The 14211-nt window shown below is 38.1% G+C and overlaps 10 non-coding genes across 10 annotated transcripts; all 10 read right to left on the bottom strand.

Moving 5' to 3' along the window:
* Positions 1–975: 975 nt before the first annotated feature.
* Positions 976–1049, bottom strand: trnat-agu (transfer RNA threonine (anticodon AGU)). The gene has a single exon. It is a non-coding gene; the product is annotated as a tRNA-Thr (tRNA).
* Positions 1050–2330: 1281 nt separating this feature from the next.
* trnat-ugu (transfer RNA threonine (anticodon UGU)) lies at positions 2331–2404 on the bottom strand. The gene has a single exon. It is a non-coding gene; the product is annotated as a tRNA-Thr (tRNA).
* A 1243-nt stretch (positions 2405–3647) lies between these two features.
* On the bottom strand, positions 3648–3721 carry trnat-cgu (transfer RNA threonine (anticodon CGU)). The gene has a single exon. It is a non-coding gene; the product is annotated as a tRNA-Thr (tRNA).
* A 1269-nt stretch (positions 3722–4990) lies between these two features.
* trnat-agu (transfer RNA threonine (anticodon AGU)) lies at positions 4991–5064 on the bottom strand. Its single transcript has one exon. It is a non-coding gene; the product is annotated as a tRNA-Thr (tRNA).
* A 1281-nt stretch (positions 5065–6345) lies between these two features.
* trnat-ugu (transfer RNA threonine (anticodon UGU)) lies at positions 6346–6419 on the bottom strand. The gene has a single exon. It is a non-coding gene; the product is annotated as a tRNA-Thr (tRNA).
* Positions 6420–7662: 1243 nt separating this feature from the next.
* Positions 7663–7736, bottom strand: trnat-cgu (transfer RNA threonine (anticodon CGU)). Its single transcript has one exon. It is a non-coding gene; the product is annotated as a tRNA-Thr (tRNA).
* A 1269-nt stretch (positions 7737–9005) lies between these two features.
* On the bottom strand, positions 9006–9079 carry trnat-agu (transfer RNA threonine (anticodon AGU)). The gene has a single exon. It is a non-coding gene; the product is annotated as a tRNA-Thr (tRNA).
* Positions 9080–10339: 1260 nt separating this feature from the next.
* trnat-ugu (transfer RNA threonine (anticodon UGU)) lies at positions 10340–10413 on the bottom strand. The gene has a single exon. It is a non-coding gene; the product is annotated as a tRNA-Thr (tRNA).
* Positions 10414–11656: 1243 nt separating this feature from the next.
* Positions 11657–11730, bottom strand: trnat-cgu (transfer RNA threonine (anticodon CGU)). The gene has a single exon. It is a non-coding gene; the product is annotated as a tRNA-Thr (tRNA).
* A 1270-nt stretch (positions 11731–13000) lies between these two features.
* On the bottom strand, positions 13001–13074 carry trnat-agu (transfer RNA threonine (anticodon AGU)). Its single transcript has one exon. It is a non-coding gene; the product is annotated as a tRNA-Thr (tRNA).
* Positions 13075–14211: the final 1137 nt, after the last annotated feature.

The following is a 14211-nucleotide window of genomic DNA, read 5'->3' as shown; positions in this document are numbered from 1 at the left end:
CTTGTTTGCAAGACAGGCAGTTCAAACAAAGCTCCTCATATTGGCCATTTTGTGGTTGGATTAATTGGGACTTGTTACGGAAAAGTAGTTATATCGGTAAGGATTTAGACTAATGTGTCTCGGCAAACCATTTACACAGAGCTGTATAAGATGAGCTCGAACTATACATCTTGAAAAACAAGTTGCTCCGTCACAGAAATGCAGCCTTAGATGTGGCATACAAACCAGCATGCAAACGGACATGACTTTTTCCAACTGCACAAAATCACACTGAAAGACAAAATCGGGAGTATTTTGGATTTGAACCGAGGCTACCTTGTTTGCCAGAAATATTTTTTGACCAAGTCAGCCACAGTACCTCCCCCAAAGAGCTTTAAGGGACTATATGAAGAATCGTTTCGAACCAAATCGAGTTGCTTAAGGTATTTCTCTATTTGCAATGGTATAAGCGCTCTTAACAACGATTTTCAGAAAGAAAAAAAGGAAATGAGTGATATTGCTAACATTTACAGGTTAAAACTTATCTAAGGTTTAAAGAATCGTGCAGGCTTTTATTTTTACTCTGTGATGTAAGCATAGCATGATGAACACAGCTGCAGTTAATAAGCTAAAGAATGGTTCTGTTAGATGCAGGGTGGAAAAAAGAACCAGCATTGACAGTACTAATTACATTCATGACTGCTGGCTCTGTCTATCCGTCAGTGCTGATAGATGTGCTTGCACATGTATATCCAACGGACACATTAACTTAATATGCTGAAAATGTTTTATCCTTGTATGCTTATATCACATTGTACAATGAATGTATGTAGATTTTTTTATTTACCTTTAGGTTTCAGTGAAATTAATATAACAGTCAAGGTCTTAATTATTACTGAAGGACTCATAACAGAAATCACAACGGACAGGACGGCAGTTCAACACATACATTAAGGAATATCCAGACGTATACGAGAAATACTTGTACAACTGGTTAGGCACTGCTGGGATTTGAACCCAGAATCTCCTGTTTACTAAACAGGCGCTTTGACCAGCTAAGCCACTGCGCCTTAAGTAAGCTTTGGTAGTGACTGTTTGTGGAATTGTTTAAAACTGAGGCAATCTACTTCATGGATACGCTATAACACAAGTTTGTCTGTGACCTTCACAGACTTTCAAAACATCATTAAACACCTTTGGTACCATTGTAGACAAAAATTGCATTCTTTGCTTTGGCTAATGACTTGGCAAGAAAATCGACAGGAGAGAAGGTAGTATTTTCTGATGGAAGAGTATCACACTGAAAGACGCAAGCAGAAACATCAGGGATTTATACCTAGGATATGTTGTTTACAAGACGGGCAGTTCACCCAGAGCACATCCCTTTGGCCATTTTGAGGTTTGATTAAATGGCAATTGTTACAGAAGAGAAGTTATCAAAATAAGGGTTTAGACCAAAGTGTCTCGATGCCCATTTACACAGAGCTGTTGAAGATTTAAAAAAAAAAAGTGGAGTAGAGTCTGCTATACATGTTGAAAAACATTTAACTTCGACATAGAAATGCAGCCTTAGATTTAGTACAAAAACGCTCATGCACATGGGTATGACTTTTTCTAACTGCACAAGATTACACGAAAATACAAAGCAAGGAACAACTTGGATATGAACCGATGATATCTTGTTTGCCAGACACACATTTTGACCAACTCAGCAATAGCATCTCCCCCAAAAGACTTCAAGGGACACACTGACAAACTGTCTCGAACCAAATCGAGTTCCTTGAGGTATTTCCATATATGCTAGTGTACCAACTCTCTTAATACAGACTTTAAGAAAAAAAATGAAGAACTAAGTGAGGCATAATTAGCAAATCGTGTGCTTCTTTTAGACATGTTCTAATAATTCCTTCCTGCAGAAATCAGTAGTCCACCAAAAGCATAGCCATGGAACAGGCAACTTCAGAGCTGTAGATTCATAAACACACGCAAGGAATGAGTTCAACAATATCTAAAACAAACAGCTCACATTTTGTAATTAAATCTTAGACCATTTTAATGAGTTTGCAAACGATTACAGGTTAAGTTCATTTCAAATTTAAAGAATTTGGCATGTTTTTCTTGGTACTCTGTGATGTAAGCATAGCATGATAAACAGCTGCAGCTAATAAACTAAAGAATTGGTCTGTTGGATACAGGGGTGGAAAAGAAACAGCATTGTCAATATATATTTTTTTTAATTCATGGCTCTTGTCTCTGTCTCAGGGTATTCAACACATAAAACAAGGGATATTCACACACCCAGACATACACTAGCAATATTTGAACAATACAGAGAGAGTGAACAGCTGGTAAGGCACTGCTGGGATTTGAACCCAGGATCTCCTGTTTACAAGACAGGAACTTTGACCAGCTAAGCCACAGCGCCTTGAATCAAGCTTGAAGAGCGAATCTGTGGAATTGTTTCTAACGGAGTCAAGTTGCTTCATGGATTTCTTCAAACACGTTTAGCAGTGATCTTCATAAATACTTTCTAATCACCATTAAACGCATTTTGTTCCGAGAAATACATAAAATTGCATTCTTGCCTTTGGCAAAAGACCCTTCAACTAAATTAACAGGACAGGAGGGCGTATTTCCTGATGGAAAAAGAGCACATTGAAAGACTAAGGCATACACTTCAGGAATTTAAACCTAGGATCTCATGTACAAGACAGGCAGTTCAAACAAAGCACATAATTTTGTCCATTTTGTGGTTGGATTAATTGGGAATTGTTACAGAAAAGAGGTTATAACGATAAGAATCTAGACTAATGTATCTCGGAAAACCATTTACACAGAGCTGTAGAAGAGGAGCTCGAACTATACATGCTCAAAAACAAGTTGCTTCGTCATAGAAATGCAGCCTTAGATATGACATACAAACCATCATGCAAATGGATATGAGTTTTTTTTCCAACTGCACAAAATAACACTAAAAGACAAAGCGCGGAGTATTTTGAATTTGACCCGGGGATTTCTTGTTTTCCAGACAGATATTTTGACCCAACTCAGCAACAGAATCTCCCCAAAAGGGCTCCAAGAGACGCTATGAAGGACTGTCTAGTATCAAATCGAGTTGCTCGAGGTATTTTTCTATACGCAAGTGTATCAGTTCTCTTAACACAGACTTTAAGAAAAGAACTAAGTGAGGCATAATTAGCAAACTGTGCACTTCTTTTAGACATGTTCAAAGAATTCCTTCCTGCGGAAATCACCAGTCCATGAAAAGCATAGCCATGTAATAGGCAACGTTGAAGGTGTAGATTTATGAACACATGCAAGAAATGTGTTTAATAAGATCTAAAACAAACAGCTCACATTTTGTCATGAAAAAATAGGCAATTTTAGTGAATTTGCACACAATTACAGCGTAGAATTCCTTTCAAGTTTAAAGAATTTGGTAGGCTTTTCTTGCTACCCTGTTATGTAAGCATAGCATGATAAACAGTTGCAACTAATAAACCAAAGAATTTGTCTGGTGGATGCAGGGTCGGAAAAGAAACGGCATTGTCAATATGTTTTTAAATTCATGACTTGTCTCTGGGAGTTCAACACATTAAACAAGGGATATTCACACACCCAGACATATATTAGCAACATCTGTACACAGATAGGGTGAACAGCTAGTTAGGCACTGCTGGGATTTGAACCCAGGATCTCCTGTTTACGAGACAGGCACTTTGACCAGCTAAGCCACAGCGCCTTGAAACATGCACAAAGACCGAATCTGTGGAATTGTTTCGAATGGAGTCAAGTTCCTTCATGGATTTCTTCAATCCCGTTTATCAGTGATCTTCATAAATACTTTCAAATCACCCTTAAACACACTGTGTGCCATTGCATACTTAAAATTGCATTCTTGGCTTTGGCTGAAGACCCTTCAGTCAAATGAACAGGACAGGGGGGTGTATTTTCTGATGGAAGAAGAACCCATTGAAAGACTCGGGCAGACACCTCAGGAATTTAAACCTAGGATCTCTTGTTTGCAAGACAGGCAGTTCAAACAAAGCTCCTCATATTGGCCATTTTGTGGTTGGATTAATTGGGACTTGTTACGGAAAAGTAGTTATAACGGTAAGGATTTAGACTAATGTGTCTCGGCAAACCATTTACAGAGAGCTGTATAAGATGAGCTCGAACTATGCATCTTGAAAAACAAGTTGCTCCGTCACAGAAATGCAGCCTTAGATGTGGCATACAAACCAGCATGCAAACGGACATGACTTTTTCCAACTGCACAAAATCACACTGAAAGACAAAGCCGGGAGTATTTTGGATTTGAACCGAGGCTACCTTGTTTGCCAGAAATATTTTTTGACCAAGTCAGCCACAGTACCTCCCCCAAAGAGCTTTAAGGGACTATATGAAGAATCGTTTCGAACCAAATCGAGTTGCTTAAGGTATTTCTCTATTTGAAATGGTATAAGCGCTCTTAACAACGATTTTCAGAAAGAAAAAAAGGAAATGAGTGATATTGCTAACATTTACAGGTTAAAACTTATCTAAGGTTTAAAGAATCGTGCAGGCTTTTATTTTTACTCTGTGATGTAAGCATAGCATGATGAACACAGCTGCAGTTAATAAGCCAAAGAATGGTTCTGTTAGATGCAGGGTGGAAAAAAGAACCAGCATTGACAGTACTAATTACATTCATGACTGCTGGCTCTGTTTATCCGTCAGTGCTGATAGATGTGCTTGCACATGTATATCCAACGGACACATGATTAACTTAATATGCTGAAAATGTTTTATCCTTGTATGCTTATATCACATTGTACAATGAATGTCGTGGCAGCTTTTAAATGTAGATTTTTTTTATTTACCTTTAGGTTTCAGTGAAATTAATATAACAGTCAAGGTCTTAATTATTACTGAAGGACTCATAACAGAAATCACAATGGACAGGACGGCAGTTCAACACATACATTAAGGAATATCCAGACGTATACGAGAAATACTTGTACAACTGGTTAGGCACTGCTGGGATTTGAACGCAGAATCTCCTGTTTACTAAACAGGTGCTTTGACCAGCTAAGCCACAGCGCCTTAAGTAAGCTTTGGTCGTGACTGTTTGTGGAATTGTTTAAAACTGAGGCAATCTACTTCATGGATACGCTATAACACAAGTTTGTCTGTGACCTTCACAGACTTTCAAAACATCATTAAACACCTTTGGTACCATTGTAGACAAAAATTGCATTCTTTGCTTTGGCTAATGACTTGGCAAGAAAATCGACAGGAGAGAAGGTAGTATTTTCTGATGGAAGAGTATCACACTGAAAGACGCAAGCAGAAACATCAGGGATTTATACCTAGGATATGTTGTTTACAAGACGGGCAGTTCACCCAGAGCACATCCCTTTGGCCATTTTGAGGTTTGATTAAATGGCAATTGTTACAGAAGAGAAGTTATCAAAATAAGGGTTTAGACCAAAGTGTCTCGATGCCCATTTACACAGAGCTGTTGAAGATTTTTTTTTAAAAAAGTGGAGTAGAGTCTACTATACATGTTGAAAAACATTTAACTTCGACATAGAAATGCAGCCTTAGATTTAGTACAAAGACGCTCATGCACATGGGTATGACTTTTTCTAACTGCACAAGATTACACGAAAATACAAAGCAAGGAACAACTTGGATATGAACCGATGATATCTTGTTTGCCAGACACACATTTTGACCAACTCAGCAATAGCATCTCCCCCAAAGGACTTCAAGGGACACACTGACAAACTGTCTCGAACCAAATCGAGTTCCTTGAGGTATTTCCATATATGCTAGTGTACCAACTCTCTTAATACAGACTTTAAGAAAAAAAATGAAGAACTAAGTGAGGCATAATTAGCAAATCGTGTGCTTCTTTTAGACATGTTCTAATAATTCCTTCCTGCAGAAATCAGTAGTCCACCAAAAGCATAGCCATGGAACAGGCAACTTCAGAGCTGTAGATTCATAAACACACGCAAGGAATGAGTTCAACAATATCTAAAACAAACAGCTCACATTTTGTAATTAAATCTTAGACCATTTTAATGAGTTTGCAAACGATTACAGGTTAAGTTCATTTCAAATTTAAAGAATTTGGCATGTTTTTCTTGGTACTCTGTGATGTAAGCATAGCATGATAAACAGCTGCAGCTAATAAACTAAAGAATTGGTCTGTTGGATGCAGGGGTGGAAAAGAAACAGCATTGTCAATATTTTTTTTTTTAATTCATGGCTCTTGTCTCTGTCTCAGGGTATTCAACACATAAAACAAGGGATATTCACACACCCAGACATACACTAGCAATATTTGAACAACACAGAGAGAGTGAACAGCTGGTAAGGCACTGCTGGGATTTGAACCCAGGATCTCCTGTTTACAAGACAGGAACTTCGACCAGCTAAGCCACAGCGCCCTGAATCAAGCTTGAAGAGCGAATCTGTGGAATTGTTTCTAACGGAGTCAAGTAGCTTCATGGATTTCTTCAAACACGTTTATCAGTGATCTTCATAAATACTTTCTAATCACCATTAAACGCATTTTGTTCCGAGAAATACATAAAATTGCATTCTTGCCTTTGGCAAAAGACCCTTCAACTAAATTAACAGGACAGGAGGGCGTATTTCCTGATGGAAAAAGAGCACATTGAAAGACTAAGGCATACACTTCAGGAATTTAAACCTAGGATCTCATGTACAAGACAGGCAGTTCAAACAAAGCACATAATTTTGTCCATTTTGTGGTTGGATTAATTGGGAATTGTTACAGAAAAGAGGTTATAACGATAAGAATCTAGACTAATGTATCTCGGAAAACCATTTACACAGAGCTGTAGAAGAGGAGCTCGAACTATACATGCTCAAAAACAAGTTGCTTCGTCATAGAAATGCAGCCTTAGATATGACATACAAACCATCATGCAAATGGATATGAGTTTTTTTTCCAACTGCACAAAATAACACTAAAAGACAAAGCGCGGAGTATTTTGAATTTGACCCGGGGATTTCTTGTTTTCCAGACAGATATTTTGACCCAACTCAGCAACAGAATCTCCCCAAAAGGGCTCCAAGAGACGCTATGAAGGACTGTCTAGTATCAAATCGAGTTGCTCGAGGTATTTTTCTATACGCAAGTGTATCAGTTCTCTTAACACAGACTTTAAGAAAAGAACTAAGTGAGGCATAATTAGCAAACTGTGCACTTCTTTTAGACATGTTCAAAGAATTCCTTCCTGCGGAAATCACCAGTCCATGAAAAGCATAGCCATGTAATAGGCAACGTTGAAGGTGTAGATTTATGAACACATGCAAGAAATGTGTTTAATAAGATCTAAAACAAACAGCTCACATTTTGTCATGAAAAAATAGGCAATTTTAGTGAATTTGCACACAATTACAGCGTAGAATTCCTTTCAAGTTTAAAGAATTTGGTAGGCTTTTCTTGCTACCCTGTTATGTAAGCATAGCATGATAAACAGTTGCAACTAATAAACCAAAGAATTTGTCTGGTGGATGCAGGGTCGGAAAAGAAACGGCATTGTCAATATGTTTTTAAATTCATGACTTGTCTCTGGGAGTTCAACACATTAAACAAGGGATATTCACACACCCAGACATATATTAGCAACATCTGTACACAGATAGGGTGAACAGCTAGTTAGGCACTGCTGGGATTTGAACCCAGGATCTCCTGTTTACGAGACAGGCACTTTGACCAGCTAAGCCACAGCGCCTTGAAACATGCACAAAGACCGAATCTGTGGAATTGTTTCGAATGGAGTCAAGTTCCTTCATGGATTTCTTCAATCCCGTTTATCAGTGATCTTCATAAATACTTTCAAATCACCCTTAAACACACTGTGTGCCATTGCATACTTAAAATTGCATTCTTGGCTTTGGCTGAAGACCCTTCAGTCAAATGAACAGGACAGGGGGGTGTATTTTCTGATGGAAGAAGAACCCATTGAAAGACTCGGGCAGACACCTCAGGAATTTAAACCTAGGATCTCTTGTTTGCAAGACAGGCAGTTCAAACAAAGCTCCTCATATTGGCCATTTTGTGGTTGGATTAATTGGGACTTGTTACGGAAAAGTAGTTATAACGGTAAGGATTTAGACTAATGTGTCTCGGCAAACCATTTACAGAGAGCTGTATAAGATGAGCTCGAACTATGCATCTTGAAAAACAAGTTGCTCCGTCACAGAAATGCAGCCTTAGATGTGGCATACAAACCAGCATGCAAACGGACATGACTTTTTCCAACTGCACAAAATCACACTGAAAGACAAAGCCGGGAGTATTTTGGATTTGAACCGAGGCTACCTTGTTTGCCAGAAATATTTTTTGACCAAGTCAGCCACAGTACCTCCCCCAAAGAGCTTTAAGGGACTATATGAAGAATCGTTTCGAACCAAATCGAGTTGCTTAAGGTATTTCTCTATTTGCAATGGTATAAGCGCTCTTAACAACGATTTTCAGAAAGAAAAAAAGGAAATGAGTGATATTGCTAACATTTACAGGTTAAAACTTATCTAAGGTTTAAAGAATCGTGCAGGCTTTTATTTTTACTCTGTGATGTAAGCATAGCATGATGAACACAGCTGCAGTTAATAAGCCAAAGAATGGTTCTGTTAGATGCAGGGTGGAAAAAAGAACCAGCATTGACAGTACTAATTACATTCATGACTGCTGGCTCTGTTTATCCGTCAGTGCTGATAGATGTGCTTGCACATGTATATCCAACGGACACATGATTAACTTAATATGCTGAAAATGTTTTATCCTTGTATGCTTATATCACATTGTACAATGAATGTCGTGGCAGCTTTTAAATGTAGATTTTTTTTATTTACCTTTAGGTTTCAGTGAAATTAATATAACAGTCAAGGTCTTAATTATTACTGAAGGACTCATAACAGAAATCACAATGGACAGGACGGCAGTTCAACACATACATTAAGGAATATCCAGACGTATACGAGAAATACTTGTACAACTGGTTAGGCACTGCTGGGATTTGAACCCAGAATCTCCTGTTTACTAAACAGGTGCTTTGACCAGCTAAGCCACAGCGCCTTAAGTAAGTTTTGGTAGTGACTGTTTGTGGAATTGTTTAAAACTGAGGCAATCTACTTCATGGATACGCTATAACACAAGTTTGTCTGTGACCTTCACAGACTTTCAAAACATCATTGAACACCTTTGGTACCATTGTAGACAAAAATTGCATTCTTTGCTTTGGCTAATGACTTGGCAAGAAAATCGACAGGAGAGAAGGTAGTATTTTCTGATGGAAGAGTATCACACTGAAAGACGCAAGCAGAAACATCAGGGATTTATACCTAGGATATGTTGTTTACAAGACGGGCAGTTCACCCAGAGCACATCCCTTTGGCCATTTTGAGGTTTGATTAAATGGCAATTGTTACAGAAGAGAAGTTATCAAAATAAGGGTTTAGACCAAAGTGTCTCGATGCCCATTTACACAGAGCTGTTGAGGATTTTTTTAAAAAAAAGTGGAGTAGAGTCTACTATACATGTTGAAAAACATTTAACTTCGACATAGAAATGCAGCCTTAGATTTAGTACAAAAACGCTCTAACTGCACAAGATTACACGAAAATACAAAGCAAGGAACAACTTGGATATGAACCGATGATATCTTGTTTGCCAGACACACATTTTGACCAACTCAGCAATAGCATCTCCCCCAAAGGACTTCAAGGGACACACTGACAAACTGTCTCGAACCAAATCGAGTTCCTTGAGGTATTTCCATATATGCTAGTGTACCAACTCTCTTAATACAGACTTTAAGAAAAAAAATGAAGAACTAAGTGAGGCATAATTAGCAAATCGTGGGCTTCTTTTAGAAGTGTTCTAATAATTCCTTCCTGCAGAAATCAGTAGTCCACCAAAAGCATAGCCATGGAACAGGCAACTTCAGAGCTGTAGATTGATAAACACACGCAAGGAATGAGTTCAACAATATCTAAAACAAACAGCTCACATTTTGTAATTAAATCTTAGACCATTTTAATGAGTTTGCAAACGATTACAGGTTAAGTTCATTTCAAATTTAAAGAATTTGGCATGTTTTTCTTGGTACTCTGTGATGTAAGCATAGCATGATAAACAGCTGCAGCTAATAAACTAAAGAATTGGTCTGTTGGATGCAGGGGTGGAAAAGAAACAGCATTGTCAATATATATATTTTTTTAATTCATGGCTCTTGTCTCTGTCTCAGGGTATTCAACACATAAAACAAGGGATATTCACACACCCAGACATACACTAGCAATATTTGAACAATACAGGGAGAGTGAACAGCTGGTAAGGCACTGCTGGGATTTGAACCCAGGATCTCCTGTTTACAAGACAGGAACTTTGACCAGCTAAGCCACAGCGCCCTGAATCAAGCTTGAAGAGCGAATCTGTGGAATTGTTTCTAACGGAGTCAAGTAGCTTCATGGATTTCTTCAAACACGTTTAGCAGTGATCTTCATAAATACTTTCTAATCACCATTAAACGCATTTTGTTCCGAGAAATACATAAAATTGCATTCTTGCCTTTGGCAAAAGACCCTTCAACTAAATTAACAGGACAGGAGGGCGTATTTCCTGATGGAAAAAGAGCACATTGAAAGACTAAGGCATACACTTCAGGAATTTAAACCTAGGATCTCATGTACAAGACAGGCAGTTCAAACAAAGCACATAATTTTGTCCATTTTGTGGTTGGATTAATTGGGAATTGTTACAGAAAAGAGGTTATAACGATAAGAATCTAGACTAATGTATCTCGGAAAACCATTTACACAGAGCTGTAGAAGAGGAGCTCGAACTATACATGCTCAAAAACAAGTTGCTTCGTCATAGAAATGCAGCCTTAGATATGACATACAAACCATAATGCAAATGGATATGAGTTTTTTTTTCCAACTGCACAAAATAACACTAAAAGACAAAGCGCGGAGTATTTTGAATTTGACCCGGGGATTTCTTGTTTTCCAGACAGATATTTTGACCCAATTCAGCAACAGAATCTCCCCAAAAGGGCTCCAAGAGACGCTATGAAGGACTGTCTAGAATCAAATCGAGTTGCTTGAGGTATTTTTCTATACGCAAGTGTATCAGTTCTCTTAACACAGACTTTAAGAAAAGAACTAAGTGAGGCATAATTAGCAAACTGTGCACTTCTTTTAGACATGTTCAAAGAATTCCTTCCTGCGGAAATCACCAGTCCATGAAAAGCATAGCCATGTAATAGGCAACGTTGAAGGTGTAGATTTATGAACACATGCAAGAAATGTGTTTAATAAGATCTAAAACAAACAGCTCACATTTTGTCATGAAAAAATAGGCAATTTTAGTGAATTTGCACACAATTACAGCGTAGAATTCCTTTCAAGTTTAAAGAATTTGGTAGGCTTTCTTGCTACCCTGTTATGTAAGCATAGCATGATAAACAGTTGCAACTAATAAACCAAAGAATTTGTCTGGTGGATGCAGGGTCGGAAAAGAAACGGCATTGTCAATATGTTTTTAAATTCATGACTTGTCTCTGGGAGTTCAACACATTAAACAAGGGATATTCACACACCCAGACATATATTAGCAACATCTGTACACAGATAGGGTGAACAGCTGGTTAGGCACTGCTGGGATTTGAACCCAGGATCTCCTGTTTACGAGACAGGCACTTTGACCAGCTAAGCCACAGCGCCTTGAAACATGCACAAAGACCGAATCTGTGGAATTTTTTCGAATGGAGTCAAGTTCCTTCATGGATTTCTTCAATCCCGTTTATCAGTGATCTTCATAAATACTTTCAAATCACCCTTAAACACACTGTGTGCCATTGCATACTTAAAATTGCATTCTTGGCTTTGGCTGAAGACCCTTCAATCAAATGAACAGGACAGGGGGGTGTATTTTCTGATGGAAGAAGAACACATTGAAAGACTCGGGCAGACACCTTAGGAATTTAAACCTAGGATCTCTTGTTTGCAAGACAGGCAGTTCAAACAAAGCTCCTCATATTGGCCATTTTGTGGTTGGATTAATTGGGACTTGTTACGGAAAAGTAGTTATAACGGTTAGGATTTAGACCAATGTGTCTCGGCAAACCATTTACACAGAGCTGTATAAGATGAGCTCGAACTATGCATCTTGAAAAACAAGTTGCTCCGTCACAGAAATGCAGCCTTAGATGTGGCATACAAACCAGCATGCAAACGGACATGACTTTTTCCAACTGCACAAAATCACACTGAAAGACAAAGCCGGGAGTATTTTGGATTTGAACCGAGGCTACCTTGTTTGCCAGAAATATTTTTTGACCATGTCAGCCACAGTACCTCCCCCAAAGAGCTTTAAGGGACTATATGAAGAATCGTTTCGAACCAAATCGAGTTGCTTAAGGTATTTCTCTATTTGCAATGGTATAAGCGCTCTTAACAACGATTTTCAGAAAGAAAAAAAGGAAATGAGTGATATTGCTAACATTTACAGGTTAAAACTTATCTAAGGTTTAAAGAATCGTGCAGGCTTTTATTTGTACTCTGTGATGTAAGCATAGCATGATGAACACAGCTGCAGTTAATAAGCTAAAGAATGGTTCTGTTAGATGCAGGGTGGAAAAAAGAACCAGCATTGACAGTACTAATTACATTCATGACTGCTGGCTCTGGTTATCCGTCAGTGCTGATAGATGTGCTTGCACATGTATATCCAACGGACACATGATTAACTTAATATGCTGAAAATGTTTTATCCTTGTATGCTTATATCACATTGTACAATGAATGTCGTGGCATGCTTTTAAATGTAGATTTTTTTTATTTACCTTTAGGTTTCAGTGAAATTAATATAACAGTCAAGGTCTTAATTATTACTGAAGGACTCATAACAGAAATCACAATGGACAGGACGGCAGTTCAACACATACATTAAGGAATATCCAGACGTATACGAGAAATACTTGTACAACTGGTTAGGCACTGCTGGGATTTGAACCCAGAATCTCCTGTTTACTAAACAGGCGCTTTGACCAGCTAAGCCACAGCGCCATAAGTAAGCTTTGGTCGTGACTGTTTGTGGAATTGTTTAAAACTGAGGCAATCTACTTCATGGATACGCTATAACACAAGTTTGTCTGTGACCTTCACAGACTTTCAAAACATCATTAAACACCTTTGGTACCATTGTAGACAAAAATTGCATTCTTTGCTTTGGCTAATGACTTGGCAAGAAAATCGACAGGAGAGAAGGTAGTATTTTCTGATGGAAGAGTATCACACTGAAAGACGCAAGCAGAAACATCAGGGATTTATACCTAGGATATGTTGTTTACAAGACGGGCAGTTCACCCAGAGCACATACCTTTGGCCATTTTGAGGTTTGATTAAATGGCAATTGTTACAGAAGAGAAGTTATCAAAATAAGGGTTTAGACCAAAGTGTCTCGATGCCCATTTACACAGAGCTGTTGAAGATTTTTAAAAAAAAGTGGAGTAGAGTCTGCTATACATGTTGAAAAACATTTAACTTCGACATAGAAATGCAGCCTTAGATTTAGTACAAAAACGCTCATGCACATGGGTATGACTTTTTCTAACTGCACAAGATTACACGAAAATACAAAGCAAGGAACAACTTGGATATGAACCGATGATATCTTGATACCAGACACACATTTTGACCAACTCAGCAATAGCATCTCCCCCAAAGGACTTCAAGGGACACACTGACAAACTGTCTCGAACCAAATCGAGTTCCTTGAGGTATTTCCATATATGCTAGTGTACCAACTCTCTTAATACAGACTTTAAGAAAAAAAATGAAGAACTAAGTGAGGCATAATTAGCAAATCGTGTGCTTCTTTTAGACATGTTCTAATAATTCCTTCCTGCAGAAATCAGTAGTCCACCAAAAGCATAGCCATGGAACAGGCAACTTCAGAGCTGTAGATTCATAAACACACGCAAGGAATGAGTTCAACAATATCTAAAACAAACAGCTCACATTTTGTAATTAAATCTTAGACCATTTTAATGAGTTTGCAAACGATTACAGGTTAAGTTCATTTCAAATTTAAAGAATTTGGCATGTTTTTCTTGGTACTCTGTGATGTAAGCATAGCATGATAAACAGCTGCAGCTAATAAACTAAAGAATTGGTCTGTTGGATGCAGGGGTGGAAAAGAAA

Source organism: Lampris incognitus, chromosome 9 (assembly GCF_029633865.1).
Source record: "Lampris incognitus isolate fLamInc1 chromosome 9, fLamInc1.hap2, whole genome shotgun sequence".
In the NCBI taxonomy this organism is placed as follows: Eukaryota; Metazoa; Chordata; class Actinopteri; order Lampriformes; family Lampridae; genus Lampris; species Lampris incognitus.
The sequence above is the reverse complement of the archived record's forward strand: the minus strand, read 5'-3'. Positions and strand labels throughout refer to the sequence as shown.